This window comes from Monodelphis domestica, chromosome 2, assembly GCF_027887165.1.
Source record: "Monodelphis domestica isolate mMonDom1 chromosome 2, mMonDom1.pri, whole genome shotgun sequence".
NCBI classification, from domain to species: domain Eukaryota; kingdom Metazoa; phylum Chordata; class Mammalia; order Didelphimorphia; family Didelphidae; genus Monodelphis; species Monodelphis domestica.
This window is the reverse complement of record NC_077228.1, coordinates 197,402,690-197,419,112: the sequence shown is the minus strand read 5'-3', so window position 1 is coordinate 197,419,112 and position 16,423 is coordinate 197,402,690. Positions and strand designations below refer to the sequence as shown.

At 45.7% G+C, this 16,423-nt stretch overlaps 1 protein-coding gene across 3 annotated transcripts in view; it reads left to right on the top strand.

Moving 5' to 3' along the window:
* Window positions 1–15,402, top strand: part of CDK12 (cyclin dependent kinase 12) — a 71,433-nt gene extending 56,031 nt beyond the window's left edge. Inside the window, exons 14-16 of one of the 3 annotated variants that reach the window (XR_001628065.2) lie at window positions 923–1,047; window positions 2,394–2,593; window positions 15,152–15,402. The gene's annotated coding sequence lies outside the window, so the exon portion shown is untranslated. Of the gene's footprint in view, window positions 1–922; window positions 1,048–2,393 lie in introns of all 3 variants that reach the window. The other 2 variants (XR_001628062.2, XR_008916370.1) reach the window with 2 other exon arrangements.
* Window positions 15,403–16,423: the final 1,021 nt, after the last annotated feature.

The window sequence follows — 16,423 nt, the reverse complement described above, 5'->3', positions numbered from 1 at the left end:
GATTTATTAAGGGTTTACTTTGTGTAAAGCACTGTGCTAAGTGTTAGGGGGACAAAAAAGAAAAACAAGTCCTCCTCTCCAGGAACTCATATACTAATGGGAGAGACAACACATGAAGGAAGTTTTACTGTAAGATGAAAAGGTCCCCATGGTCCTTAGAGTATGGGGGCAAAGGAGATATCATTGCCTCTTTTTTACATCGTTTCCACTGACATCATCCTACCTGTTTCTGATGTTGAACCATCTTGTGCCAAAGACTTTGACAAGAATTTTCTTTTCTATAACACCTGCAGCAGTTGCCAGGCTGCATCTGAACAGGGGTTGCTTCCCAGGATGATGGTTGAAGGCACTGAGCTGGAGGCATTGCCAGTTCTAAGAGTCTTGGGTTTGAAATCTTGGGTTATTTCTACCAATATGAAAGGAGATTAAGGGCAGTGGGGTGGCTCACTGGATGGAGAGCCAGGCCCAGAGACAGGAGGTCCTGGATTCAAATGTGACCTCAAGACACTTCCTAGTTATATGACCCTGAACAAGTCACTTAACTCCCATTGCCTACCTCTTACTGTTTTTCTGCTTTGGAACTAATACACAGTATTGATTCTAAGATTCTAAGACAGAAAGTAAGGGTTTATATATATATATATGGAGATTATAGTACTGGTGGCCTACCTGCCCAACACATACTACTTCCTGCACTCCATTCTCTGATATAAAACTATTTACCCAGGAATTCAATAAAGACTTGCTTTCTTGTTTCAGTCTCTCCAAGTGTTAGGAATTAGGGTTTTTAGGAAGATCATCATCATTTGTAATGTTGGCACATATCAGTTAAGCATTCCCCACTGGGAGTAGCCTTCTCCAACCTGGGGTTACCTGTTTTATGGTTCTAATACTGACCTTCCTGTCTTTTCTTTCTTCCTAGAACAAGTTAATAGCAGGAAGGAAGATTCCTGAGGAATGGGCACCATGCCTACCAATAATCTGACACTTAGAGCCCTGGCAAACCTCTTGGCATCCTTCTAGAGGTTTCTGGGATTCTGAAATCAGGTAAGAAAGAGTCTTTCAACTTGGCGAGATACTCCTCAGTATCTTATCTTAGTCTTAGGGGAACCAGGCCAAACTTAAAAAAATTTTTTTAACTTTCCTCTAGATGTGTGGAGAAAGAGATGATACTGTCCTAGTTTGGTCATTAATCCTAGTGCCACAGTTACCTCCTAGTTATACAGTGTTATAACTATTTCAATGTAGTGATACTTTTCCTTTTCATTTTCTGTTCCCATCCATCAGTGAACAGTTTGCTGTCTTCTGGACACCTATCAGAGGTTAGCAACCCAGAAGGGATTAACTTTTAGTTTCCTCTTTTCCGGGCTGGATTTCCATCCTTTACATACCTACCACCCTTAAGCCTCTGCTCTTTTTTTCTCCTCTCCTTTCTTGGGGGTGTAGGGGGTGAAGAGTGAGAGAGTGAATGGGTCTGGAATTTCATTGAGATATGAAAATCCCAGTGTGGAAACTTCCTTCATTGTTTCAGATTATCCACGTATTGTCTTCTGGAGTTGCTCAGGATGCTGAGAAATTTAAGTGAACTTCTCGTGATCACAGTTAGATAATATCTGAACTAGCATCTTACTGCTTTCAAGGCTGACCTCCTCTCTCTATCCACTATACCAGATTACCCTTTTCCTTCCCTTTAGTCAGGGGTTCTTCGTCTGGGGGTTAAGATTTCAAGGGATCTTTGAACTAAAATAGGAAAACAATTACATCTTCATTCTTACTAAACTTTGGCTTCTTTTATGAGCTTGTGTATTTTATGCATTGAATAACCTTTTTTTCTGAGAAAGGATTCTTAGGCTTCACTAGATTGTCAGGAGAGGTCTGTGATACAAAAAGGAGGAAAAACCACTGCCTTAGGGATATTGAACTGGAAATGCCCCTCAGCTCTTAGGTCTTAGTCTCTCTAAGGTCACAGTTTGGTTTCTATTATAGTGTGTCTTTGCCATTTAAACACCACACACACCTCTCCCCCTTCCCCCCAGAGGCATCACAGATAGTACAGGAGGAAGGACACTGGGGTAGGTGTCTAAAGGCTTGGAGGCTTGTCCCCATTCCTTCACTTAACCTCTGGAACTACCATTTCCATTGGGTACTCCCATGATGTTTAAAGGGATATTTTGAATGACAGCATCCCAGAATCTGACCATATCGTCTGTGTGAGGGAGCACCATGTAGAGACCTCACAGAAGGAGGAAGGAGTGGAGATGCTTCTTTCTGAATGTCCCTAAGGGAATGAGAAAGACATTCTGATATAGTGGACAGAGGTTATTCTATTCCAGGGCAGGGAAGAGTTCTCCCCATCTTCCTAACTTTAATTGACATGTCTGCTTCCCTTCCAGATCTTGTTGAAGGCCCAGCACATCCTGGGTGGTGAGTTCAAATCCTGTTCCAGACTTTTTACAGACTTGCCAGCTGTCTTCTCTCACTTCTAAATCCTGGCCCAGGCAAGTCACAGTGAAATAACCCTACAAAAATCATCTTGATGCCCTGCCTGCCTCCAAACAGGACTGCCTGTCAACTAGCTCAGAATAGTGTGATGGTAAAACTGTCTTTCTCTTCTTCCTTCAATATTGCCAAAGAGAAGAAAGTCCTTATTCTCTTTGCTACACTCTGCCCTGGTGGCTTCCAAGTCCTTGCCACTGAGAAAACCCTCCTGCTACAACTTTATGTCCCACAAACGGAAGAGCCACTTCTTTCCTTTAAGGGGTATGGGGAGAAGGGACCAGTAAAACTAGAAAATGGCTGGGAAGAAAAGGTTAGTCTGGGGGTCATCCTGCCCCAATGGCCCTTTTCCATCAGCAGCCTGAAGTCCTGGGGCTTTGCCCTCCTCCACTGGCCTGAAGGCCTGAGGGAATGTCCAGCCTGCTTGGAGAAGGGAGTTTGGCCGTGCCCTCAAGGAGAAAGATTCCACTAATTCCCAGAACGTCCCTAGAGACTGGGGAATATGTTGGCCATAAGGACGAAGCAGCCACCAGATGTCACCCTCTGTCAGCCTGGGCCCAATGCCTGTGGAGAGCTGGCCGGAAGGGAGCAGGGCTTTCCCCCCATCTCCAAGTGCACTGGAGAGCAATCCCTCCCTCCAGCCAGTCCCTACAATCTCGGCATCCTCTCTGAGTTTGTAGCGAGGGTGGTCTAAGGGCTTCTCACGGAGCATCCCTACCTTGAACTTGCCAGGCCTGATGGAGGGATAAGGCAGGTGCCAGAGGGTCAGGAGACTTTTTAGGAGCTCGAAGAGCAGCCAGTGTGTACAGAGTGCCAAGGGGCAAAGGGGGCAAAGAATTCATTTTTCTGCCCACCTCTGGCACCACCTGTCAGCCCAAGCAATCTGACCAGCTGTCACCTCTGAGCTGCTGCCCTGGGTGGTAAGGACAAGGGAAAGAAGTATCAGCAGTGGGGGTGGGTGCGCTCTTGATTTCAGCCACACGAGGGCACTGCCTACCAATTTAAAAGCCTGCCCCATGGGCACCACTTAGAGGGCAGAACCTGGGTAAGGGTGCATCTCTTCTAGACTTCAATCAGGTCTCCTCCATGGAGAAACAGAACGTTTATTTGGAGACCAAAGGAACAACCTTCACTATTTGTCCTTATAACGGAGAAACAGTTTTAGTAGTTGGAGCCCCTGGGTACGTCCTGGCAGCTTGGCAGCAAACCCTCCTCCTCCTCTGGCCTCTGATTCTAGGAACTAGGGGCTTTGACCCTCCGGGAAGACAAGGAGGAGTGATCAGACTTGTAGGTTCAGATTAGTTTTCCTGGAGTCCAACTTGGCCTTTCAAAGAGCTCCCCACTTATCTCTTGCCTCTGAGCAGAGCAGACCGCTACCATCCCTGGCAGGTGGCGGGGGGGAATCTTTAATTCTGTAAGAAATAACCTTCCTCCCATGGTTTCTCCCTTACAGCTGACTGTGGGCAAGCTGATGTCATCTCCAAAATGGGGCTAATGATATGGATGTGTGTGTGTTTTATATATACACTGGAGCATTTACTAGAGTAAGAGAATACGGATAATGAGGTAGGCAGTGCCCATCAACTTGAAATGCCTTCCCTAGACCTACCTGTCCAGGTATGTTCCCACAATCCATAGTGTCTAGAAACTCAGGACAATGTTGTGTGTGTATATATATGTGTGTGTGTGTAATGTATATATACACACACAGCGTATATATTTAGTGATTTATAACTTCAAGACATTGGCATTCCTTAGTAAAAGAGTCTGGCAGAGAGGAAAAGGGCAAGGTTTTACGCTTAGTAGATGTGCAATAAATGTTTGATGAATGACAGAACATTGGAAGGATGGGCCTCTTTCATCATAGCCTGTCTCAGCTCAAGACTGCTGTTGTCCTAGGACAGGAAGACATGGATGCAAATCTTGCTTCTTACACTTAACAAGCTGTGAGACTCCGGACGAGTCACTTTCCTCATCTATAAAATAAGGGTGTTAGACTCAAGTATCGTTGAGCCAGCATCCTAGAGACCAAGCCACAAAGATTACACTGGGAAAATGAGACCAACCACTTTTTCCTCTGTGCCACAAAGCACCAGAAAGAGGGGACCCAGGCATGACTCCAGATAGTTACTTTTGCTGTGATTTGGGCAAGAGATGGAACCTTTATTGAGGAAGCACCCTGTATTTGACCCCAACAGCCCATGGAACTGTGCCAGGCTGCAGGAGGTAAAGAGGACAGAGGTTCCACCCACCCTCCCCATCCCTATCCCCATTCCCAGGCCTATGGCCCCCCTCCCCAGGTGGACAGCTTGATTAAACAGTCGGTGCTGCTGGAATTACTGCACAGCTGGCGCTTCCCCCCCCAACTCCCCCACCCCCAGCACCCCGAGCAGAGCAGCAGCACAGATTAAAATCTCCAATTAGCGTTTAAGTGAAGAGGCACTGAGGCTGCCAAGGAAGCTGGGTGGGGGACCCTAGGCTGTCTGGGTTCCCCCTTTTCTCCAACTCATCTCCTGATCTAAAAGCTTCAGGCTTTTACCACAGATTCAAGCATCAGGAGCCCCAATCCTAAATCTGAATACCTTCGTCGCTCGGCTTCTTTCCCCACCAGAGTCTCTCTAAAGCCCCTACCAGCGGTCCTGGGGGACCTGTCAGTTTTTTCAGTGCCCAGAGGGTGACAGGCTTCCTTAGATCTCCCCCTCCCCACCCATGTGGCCATCTAAACTGGCGTCTAAGGGCTGGCAGGACTCAAGAGGTGGAACCAGAACATTCAATAGGGGAAGAGAATAAGGATAATGAGGTAGGCAGTGTCTATCAACATGAGATTCCTTCCCCAGACCAATCCAGCTATGTTCCCATGTTGCCAGGCCACTCTCTGTAACGTTTAGAAACTCAGGACACTGTTGCTTCCTTCTCCCTGGGGAAAGGGCAAATAAAATGGGCAAATTCCCCAATCAGCACAAAGCCCATGACAGCAAAGCCGTGTTCTGTCCACGTATCTAGCCACTTTGCCTGCCCTATCCATCTGCTTTCTGTTTCTGTCTGGCTTTTGCTCCTATCGGTCAATGCCTGACACATTTCTCTGGGCCCCCCCATTCCTTGCCCATATTTTCAGAGGGCAGGGGGCAGACACAGCTGGACCTGGGAGCAGCACCATACTCTGCCACCTGGGTCTCCAGGCGGCTCCTCGTTATCTCCTTCCCAGATTGGGGGGTGGGGTGAGGAGTGAAGGGGGACATGCCAAAGACAGGATGCTTGATTCTTCAGCTCCCCCAAAGCCCCTGCACTATCTGCATCTCCCCTAGCTGGTCATGCTCAAGTTAAAGGAAACTGAGTTTCAGTGCCCCCCTGCCCCTTTAAGAGATGAAGGGGTAGGTGCCCAGCTGATGAGACCTCCTCACACCCACAGAAATTAGACACCAGGGCATGATGCCACCCTCCCAGGCTGGCACATGCTACCCTGGCAGAGGTTCAAACACCCCCCCATCTCTCTCACACACACACACACACACATACACACACACTTTCCTCTTCTCTATTTCTGTATTTTTTTTCTCGCTCAAAGCACAGCTGAGCCTTAAAGAGTGGGGGGGGGGTTGGGGGGGGCAGACAGGAGAAGGGGGGAAGCCTAGGCTGGATGTTGGGGGGGGTGAAGAGCTCCAATAGCACGTTTTCACCTGCCATTTAATTGGATGTATTTTTAATTAATGGGACCTCAGGGACCAACATGAGACAATCTGATCTCTGAATAGGGACAGGGGAGGGATTGGAGAAGGGAGGAGGATTGGGCCACTGGGTGCGGTTACCGGGAACTCAGGCCCATCAATCACCGGCCACTTTGCGCTCTGGCACCAAAAGCAAAGAGGTGGAGGAGGTGCCAGGATTCCTACCACCCTCTTTCCAGTCAGGATGGGGTAGCATCAGCTTGCTCAGGCTGGGAAGAATTTCACGTACCAAGTTGGAAAGTGATAAAGAGTAAAGTTGTTGAAGGTTCAAGTGTCTGGATGGAGCCCAGCCAGTTTTGTCAGGTTCGACCAGTCCAGTCAGATCCCAAGGAAGGAATTTTGAGGAGCAGAGGAGAGGGGCAGAGGTCCAGCCATGTGAGGGTAAGGAATAGGGGCATTTGGAGGGAGAAGAGTTCTAGGGGGAGAGGGATGATGCCTGGGGACATTTCTATGCATTTTGACATGAAATGAGTACCATGGAGATTAAATGCAAAGCACTATGCAAATGAGGCCAACCCAATTCATTTTTACTCTACAACATGGGCATTTTTGGTGCAAATCCTGTCCCTGGGGCCTGCTTTGAGTCCCTGCTGCTGGCATTTTTAGAAAGACAAGGGGAAGCTTGCGCTTTAAAGTCTTCCTCCAAAGCCTTACTGGGCATGAAGGTGAACCCATGCCTCTGGAAGCTTGTGCCTGCTGAGGGCAAGTCCTGGCAGGTCCTACCAATCTGGAAAGGCTATAAGCCCTTACCTAGCAATGCTCTATCATTGGCAGGCCTGGGCAGCCAAGTTCAGATAGGCTGACCACCAGGTAATGAGTTTTTTTTGGCCACAACAACTCATTAAGCCTTTCTCAAAAGGTGTGGAAGTAGTTGTCCTATGTATTATTCAAATGAGCATGTGCTTGGAGCAGGTATTGAAGAAGGAATAGGGAAGAGGTGATTTCCCTCCATGTAGTACTACCTCTTTCCTTTTCTGGACAAAACGAAAATGTTCCACCAAGCATTTTAAGTTTCCGCTGTGTACCAGGCACTGTTCCTGAAGACAATAAGGAAACAGTCTCTTCCCTCAAGGAACATCCTATCCGTTTAAACAACAAAGTCATGCAAAAGAAAATGCATCCTATAGACTATGGTAATCTCGGAAAGGTGAAACACAGCAGCTAACAGGCTCATGAGATCCCTCCCTACACAAGAGGTAGGAGGTTAGCTGAATTTTGATGGAAGCTTATTTTCTGTCACTTTGGGTCATTTTGGACTCTTCATTACCCCATTTGGAGGGAGAATCACTCAGATTGAATGACTGGTTGGATTGGGGGGTGGGCAGCTCATAGGATCATAGATTTAGAACAGGAAGGGCACAATCTTATCATTTGGCCAAGATACGGAAATGTTTTACCATTTCCTTCTCCAGCTGATTTGGCAGATGAGGAAACTCGGGCAAACAGGCTGAGATATTTGCCCAGGGTCACACAGCTAATGAGTGTCTAAGGTAGAATTTGAACTCAAGGAGATGAGTCTTCATGACTCTGGGTTGGCTCTCTTTGCACTATGGCACCCTCTAGTTCCCCTTGATAGAGGTTACAGATTCCTTATCCATAAAATGAGGGAGTTGGACTAGATAACCTTTGCAGTCCCTTCCAGACCTAGTTCTATGATCCTATGAACCTAAGAGATAGAAGTGAGGAGGAAATATGCTCCAGATGTTGAGGACAACTTGTACAAAAGCATGAGAGTGGGTAAATAAGCCAGTTCTAGAAGATAGAGAGCCTGAAGAGTAATATACAACAAGTTGAAAAAGGCAAGTTTAGATAGTAAAGAGCTTTAAATGCTACATAGGAATTTTATTTCATCCTAGAAACCATAGGGAGCCACAGGAACTTTTTCAGCAAGAGTGACATGGTCAGACCTGTGCTTTAAGTATATTACTTTGGCAGCTAGAGAAGTGAGAGACTGGAGGCTGGGAGACTGTTATAATCATCCAGGCAAGAGATGATAAAGGCCTGAACTAAAGCTGTAGCCAAGTGAATAGAAAGACTGGGACAGATGGGAAAGGAGTTGTGGAGGGAGAATCACTCAGATTGAATGACTGGTTGGATTGAGGGGGGGTGCAGCTCATAGGATCATAGATTTACAACAGGAAGGGCACAATCCTATCATTTTACAGATGAAATGAGACCAAGGGAAATTAAGTGATACATTCAAGTAGAATTTGAACCCAGATCTTTCTGACTCCCAGGTCTATTCCTCTACATATTATACAATACAATGCTGCCTTTTGAAGGGGAGTGAGTATTCAAGGATGATTCAAATCATGAACTTGTATAACTAGAAGAATTGGTGGTGCCCTTAAAAGAAATTGGGAAATATAAGAAGACTGCATTTGGGGGAAAGATAGAGTTCCATTTGGGAGGTAGTTAGGTAGGGCTCAGTGAATAGAGTACCAGGCCTGGAGTTGACACAACTTGGGTTCAAATGTGGCCTCAAACACTTCCTAGCTGTATGACCCTTAACAAATCACTTAACCTCATTTGCCTAGCCCTTGCCCTTCTGTCTTAGAATTGTTAGTAAGACAGGAAGTAAGGGTTTTTTGTTGTTTTTTTAAAGGGAGTTCATTTTGGACATGTTGCATTTCAGATGTCAGTAGAACATCAATTTGGAAATGTTTAAAAAGCATTATGGGTGAGGAAGTAGGGATGGGAAAGAGATGCCGTTAGTGTTCCTTTGTGAGAATTGATACTAAATATCAGTTCCAAGGCAGAAGAGCAATAAAGGCTAGGTAATTGAGATTAAGTGACTTGCCCAGGGACACAGCTTGGAAATGTCTGAAGTCTGATTTGAACCTAGGACCTTGGGTCTCTAGGCTTTACTCTCTGTTCTCTGGGCTACCTAGCTGCCCCGATACAGCTTTTCTAGATTGCTAAGGATATGGGCATTTCTCTCATCTGCCAATTTCCAGATGTCATTCCATCCCTCCTACTCTCACCAACATTTAGACCAGGGCTTCTAAAACTGAGATCCATGGACAAATTTCAAGGGGGTCTCTGATCTTGGATGAGGGAAAAAATTACCTATTTTCACTAAAATGCTAACTTTTTTCATTTCCTTCTGAGGAGTCTATAGGTTCTACTAGACTACCAAAGGGAGAGGGAGTCTAACCTATTAAAAAGGGTTAAGGATCCTGAATCTAGACTCAAGAGGGATTATACTATAAAAGTATAACATGATGGCAGAGTGGAAAGCCTGCTAGGCTTGTGCTAGCAGAGATCTAAGTTCAAATCTTGCCTTTGATACCGGCTGTGTGACCATAGATAAGTCACTTCCTGTCCACCCTGCCAGTTATTCACTCATGCCTCATGGCCTTATCAGTGAAGAAGTCCTTAGGATGTTCTGCCAAGCTCTCCTGCTATAACACAGACATCTGGGGAAACCAGGGAAACCAAGGGTTAAAGAGTAGTATATGGCTGTGTCTTATACCCCGGCCCACCCAGCCCTCCCTGAGTCCAATCCAAGTCACTTAAGCTTTGCCCTCAGTCAGTGCCTTTGTTCCTCCCACCTGAAAATAAAAACCCTTGCCCTGACCCCACTGGTCCCCTGTGTTTGTCTTTAACGGGCACTGTCAAGGAAGATTTTTGCAAAGTATAGAATGTTGCCCATCCTCTACCTCTTTTAACAGCTGGGCAGAAAGGGGCTTGCCCACCAGGTTCTGGCAACAGTTTGCTAGGGCACTTTGGAGGCCAGCCATCAATGCCAGAAAACTGAGGAAGGCATTTCCTGACATCATCCCACTTCCTCATACATGATCAGCATTCTCCATTCTTTGCTTCATTAGGTCATGTTGGTGCCAGGGTAATAGGGTAGACAGGCAGCAGAGTGGGGAGGCAGGGGTTACTTAGACAGACGTCCCATCTAAGTGCTTCTGACCTGTCTCCTAACACCCTCCTTCCCCCACATCCTCATCCAGCTTCATCTCCTGGCCGACATTCACATCTCGCCAAGGACCACTCTGTGGTCTCCCCAGCTACCATGCATGACTCTGTCAAGGTGTCGTGGTCTGATGGCTCCCAGCAGTCTCCCAAGTGGCCTTTCTGCTCCAGGGTTCTGGCTCTCCCACCAGAGTCCATACCAGTACCTGTCTGTAAGACTGCCTGCTAAAGCTTTTTTTACCCCTGACCATATAGAATCAGCCTTCCAGGAATGCCTACTGAAACTCAAGACTGACCATGCTCTTTCCTTCCCTCAGAGTGCCCTCTCATTCACTTCTAGCCTGTTGACAGTGGCCAGTATGAAAAATCTTGCCAGGAGTTATGGGCAGGGGGAATGCTGTCATCTGGGGGAACCAGGATGGGATTGGAGGAATGAAAGCTGCTCCCTCCAGTAGGGCTGAGAGCTGTGTAGCCCGAGGCCCCCATCAGGGGCTGGCCATTCAATGTAGGGCAAAGCATTAATATTTAGTGTTGGTTGGGGAATTTATTTGTCAGTTGATTGTTTACAGAGATGATTCCTGCTCTGGAATGGAGGAGAGCACTTAGTGGGAGGGACGTGTTGGGGCTGGGGGAAAGGGCAGCTTTTCCACAAACCCATCCCCCTCCTTCACTCTCCCTCTTCATACCCAGTCCCTCACCTGGGCATTTGAAATGAGCAGAAAGGCTCCCTAAACCCCCAGATTACTTGCTCCAAATTAGAATTCCTCACATTCCTTTAAGGAACATCAAGCTTGTTTCTTTCCCCACCCTGACTGAGTTTCCTGGTTGGGCAAAAGATGTGTAGGCAGAGGTTGCCACTAACATATGGGGGCTGTCACCAGCTGGGGCTGAGAGCCTAGTGTCTGCAGCATTGAGACCTAGCCTTGGGGGTAAGCAAGAGACCAAGGTAGGGACTGAAACCCAGGGGTCAGCTTTGTGCCAGAATGCCCTCTTGCTTAAGAGAAGAGAAGAGAATCATATTTCAGAATTACTGGGAACCTCATTGACAGTCTAGTCCAAGCTATGCCTGAAGATTTCTCACAACAGTATAGGTAAGTGTTCACCCAACCTTGAAGACCTCTAATAAGCAAGACCCTTTACCTCTTTAGGCAGCCAGTTGCAGTTTTTTTTTCAGTTGCATTAAACAAAACTAATTATCAGGAATTTATTCCCTGACATTAAGCCTGAATCTACCTCTTTCTAATTTTCCCAAGTGGCACAGTTCTTTTTTTTTTTATTATTTTTTTAAAACCTTTACCTTCCGTCTTGGAGTCAATACTGTGTATTGGTTCCAAGATAGAAGAGTGGTAAGGGCTAGACAATGGGGGTCAAGTGACTTGCCCAGGGTCACACGGCTGGGGAGTATCTGGCACTTAGTTCTTAACTCTGGGCCCAAACAGAAGAAATTTTAATCCCCTTTTCATGCCCTGCAAATTCTAGAAGACAAGTTTATCATATTTCAAGTCTTTTTCCTCCAGGCTAAACAGTCTCCAGTTTCTTCTCTATGAGACATATATAAACTTGAGGCCCATCACCATCTGGGGGCCTCTCCTTTCGACACTCTCTGGCTTATCAATGTACTTCCAGAACTGGAGTGTCCAGAACTAGGCAATACCCTTAATGTGGTCTGACCAGAGCAGAGTGCTATGGTACAATGAATGATTTCAGTGGTGCAATTTCCTTGGAAACTACACCTCTCTTAATTAAGTACAGAGTCAAATTAGTTGCTTTGGTTTTGCCTGCCATATTACTGTCAATTCATAGTTGAATTTACAGTCCCACCAAAAAATCACATATGTTTTTTTAAAGCAAATAGTTTTATTCTTTCATTGTTTTCAGTTCCAAATTCTCTCCTTCCACCACCCTAATGAGAAAGCAAGAAAAACAAAACCTATTAGAAATATGTATAGACATGCTAAACACATTTCTGCACTAACCATGGCCTCCCAAATAAATCAAGAAAGAAAAAAAAAATGTCTCCATCTGTACTCCCTCAGTTCTCTTTCTGGAAATGGATAGTATGTGTCTTCATGAGTCCTTTGGAATTGTGGTTCATTGCATTGATCAGAGTTATTAAGTTTCTGAGTTGATTATCTTTACAATATTATTGTTACCATTTACAATGTTCTCCTTAGTTCTGCTTACTTCATTTTGTATCTGTTTTTATACAAGTTTTTCCAGATTTTTCTGAAACTATTCCCTTCATTTCTTACTGCACAATCATATTCTATCATATTTATATACCACAATTTGTCTGTTCAGTCATTCTCCAGTCAATGGGCATCTCCCTACTTTCCAATTCTTTGCCACCACAAAAAGAGCTGCTATAAATATTTTTGTACATATGGGTCCTTTTCCTCTTTTTTAAAAAATTTCCTTGGGGTATAGCCTTAATAGCAGTATTGCTGGGTCAAATATGCACAGTTTAATAGCCTTTTGGGCATAGTTCCAAATTGCTTTCCAGAATGTTTGGACTACCCAGACTTTTTTTCCTTCAGTTTGTTGTCTAACTATTGACCTTAAATTTCATTAATAGTCTAAGGCCCTCATTTTACATATAGGGAACCTGATGGCCAGAGGAGAGAAGCAACTTGCTGAGGGCCAGGCTGCTCAGAATTAGCTAAGGAAACTATTGTCCTACTAATTTGGGTGACCCCCTCGGGTTAGCCTTTACTGGGGCTATATGACCCCCTTCTTATCTCAGTTCATCTCTATTCCAAGATCCTAGTGAAATTTTGAAGGTTCTTAATGTTGAAACATTACCCTTGCCCCAGTTCCCCATCCCAGCTGGCTCCTAGAATTAAGGAAAGGGAAGGAAGGCAGGGAAGGGAGGCCTGAGAAAAGAAGGATAGGGATGGCAAAGCCACTCTACTCACTAGCACCTAGGGAGAAAGACTAAGACAGAGGGAGAAACAACCACCAGAAAGAGCCAGACGGATATGCCTGCTCCTGGAGCAGCCTCCACCCTCTCATCCCTGTTCTTCTCTCATGCCAACAAAGCTGTGTGCCCTCCTGTGCCAGCTTTCCTGGCGATCCCTCTCAACAGCACAGGCAAGCCGGGTTTTGCTTTGCTCCAGCACAGAGCACATGCTGGAGTGTCTCTCTCATTCTCACAATCTCTTAACTTGTTCATTCTCTTTTAGTGGTTCTGCACTACATATTCCTGGGAATGGGGAAGTGGACTGGGGTCAGACTTTTCAAAGGCTGGGCTTCTCTGGTTATATACCTGACTGATCATTGGGGTAGGATGAGGCAATACTGTAGGGTGCTGGCAAACAATTCCATGGAATTGAAGGGTTTAGTGACTAAGAGAGGCAGAAACAGCTCATGAACACAAAATGCCAAAAAATGAGGCTTGATCCTGGGCCCCAACTCCTTGTTGTTGGAGAAGTTCGGTATGAAATGGGATGACGAGATGTCATAAAGAAAAATCCCTGCACGAAGTGAGAAGACAACATACAGGATGAAAAGAGGTGATAACTGGCTCTGCCCTCCTATTTTTTATTCCATTGCAGAGGCCACCAGGCATTGCCTAACCCTAGTGATCTCATATGGCTCCAGTGTGCCTTCCAAAAGAGAGGTTACCCTGGCAGTTTCAGTTGCTCCTCTCTGCCTACACATCCTGAATTGTGGAAGGATGAGGTGGCTTCCTAAAAAGAAGACAGCATTTGAAGGATTTACCAGCAGGGTTTGCCAGTTTATTCCCTGGAAATAAACACATGGGGAAGCAGAATTGGGACTGAAAAAGTAGTTCTCATTTTGATATGTAGACAAGGTGTTGAGGATATATATGACAAGGAGGGTTAACACAAGACATACAAAGTGGAGGGAGGAAGCAGGAGGAAGAGATGAAAGGGAGAAAAAAGAGGGTGAAGGATGAATGGCAATTGCTGTCCAAATTGGAGGGGTTGCAGTGTCTAGGGAAAAGAAGGAAGAAAAAAAGAGTTTGCAAGAGTCAGCAGGGTGGGAGGAAAAGGAGAAAATGAAGTTGACTCTACCTGTCCATTTCCCACCTGGCTCCTCCGGGCACAGCCTATGAAGGTCAGTTGTTCAGCATTTATTTAGGCACTGTGCTAAGTATGGAAATGTGCCTTTTCTTTTTTTCACTTCAGAAACACCACCCCATTAATGATGATGATGATGAAAGCTAGCCTTTAAGATGATAATCCTTTGAGATTTGTAAAGCCCCTTTACATGTTGTCTCACTTGATTCTCACAACATCAACACCATGAGGTAGTTTCTTATTATACCTATTTTATAAATGAGAGAAGTTAAATGATTCACCCAGGGTCACACAGCTGCTAAGTATCTAAAGTGAGATTTGAACTCGGGTCTCCTTGAACCCAGATCTATGCCACTTAGCTTCTTTATTATAGGATGAGGGAACATTGGTGCTGAAGGTGGCTAAAATAGCTAAGAAATTAGGGCTTTGTTCTACTTGTCCAACTCTTCGTGACCCCATTTAGAATTTTCTTGGCAAAGATTTGTTTGCCATTTCCTCTTCCAACTCATTTTATAGATGAGGAAACCAAGGTAAACAGACTTGCTAGTATCACACAGCAAGTAGGTGAGTCCAGATTTGAACTCAGGTCTTCTTGACTCCTGGCCTAGAGCCTTATCCACTGTGCCATCTAGCTGCCCAAAGGCCCATAGGGCCTTGGCTACTTGCCTAATCAAAGGAAAAACAAATTGACTGCCTATCCATGATGCATCCTAGTCTCCATATTTTTCTCCTTGAACTACTGGCTTTTTTGATGGAGTTAATGCAGAGAGATACAGTCCAGTGAGTTTTCTCCCTTAGATTTGCAGTAGTCAGGAGCACACCCTGGTCCATGAGAATTTCTACTCCTTGTGAACCAGAAAGAGGGGAGAGTTAAGAGAATGGAAGGGTATATGGCTGATGTTCAAAGTCAGATGATGATCCATTACTTCATTTGTTTCTCCTTGTTCTTTTCTGTATCAGCAGCTCTGCTTTCCAGTTGAGGTATGGGGCATGTCTGCCCGTGGCCATTCCTAGAAATCCAGAAGTGACTTCAGGGTGGAGAGAAGACCAGATCAAGCCACTTCATATTTGTGCACAAAAACAGAACTGGTCCTCACCCACCTCCCCACCATCCCATCTCTCTTCCTAGAAGCAGACAGGCTTGGCCTGCCAAGATCACAAACTCTGGATGGGTCTTTTGAAAGGTTTCAGAATAAAGTTCAGTCTCAAACCAACACCAAGCATGACTTTAGATATCAAGAGAGTGCTGCTGAGAAATAAGGTGGGATCAGGATGGGGGTTAGGAGACTTTGCTGCAGGAGAGCACCAAAACCACACACACACACATTCCTGAACTGGCATCTTTTAGGGCTCCTTCCCTTCGCCCTCTCTGATTCTCTTGACCCTTGTACCACTGTCCCTACTCAGTGCCTTAATTCTCTTTGACCCTTTTTTCCTACTTCCCCATGTCACTCGAAACACTTCCTGGGATACAAATAAGCTGTCATCCATTCCTGTTTTTTCCTTTTTCCCTCAAATATATGCCCCTAATATCTCCACCCAGAACCTCCATCTCCCTTTTCTCATCTAAGGGAACTCCAGCTATCATTCCCCAAATGATGCCTAGGACAATGAGTAGTCTGGCTGCTGGCATGCCTTGAACTGGGACCCCAAAGAGAGAGAACTGGGGCAGAGGGCAGGCCCCTAGTATGGAAGCGGGAGGGCTAGTGTCACTGCTGGGTTGAACACTGACTATCTGAGTGTCTGCCTGTGCGTTGGGGTGCACTGGTTTATTAGTGTTATTTCAGCATTGTGATGCAGAGAGGGTAAGTGTAACAGCTGCTCCTAGCTCGCAGTGTTTATTGTTACCTAGAGACAACCTCCTGGCTTTTTCCCAGTTCCCCCCCCACACCCCCAGCCCAACAACCCCCCCATAAGTCCTGCTCTCCCCACACTCTGATGAGAAATTTATAGCTTGCCCATACCATACCTTTAACCCTCTCTTGCCTGTAAAGAAAGGCTAAGGTGAGCAGTAGGAACACTTGGACCTGGGTAGAATGGGATGGAATGCATTAAGGACACCCTCTTATCCTTCCTTCCTCATGCTGTTTCCAGGATATAGAACCCAAGTGCTCTCCATTCTCTTAGGTTTTTATAATGGTGAAACAGGAGTTTTTCCAGTAACCTCCTTAGCTCTTTTGGAAACTAGATGGGCAAAGGACCTGGGTGTCCTCCCCACAAGGTTACAATTGTACA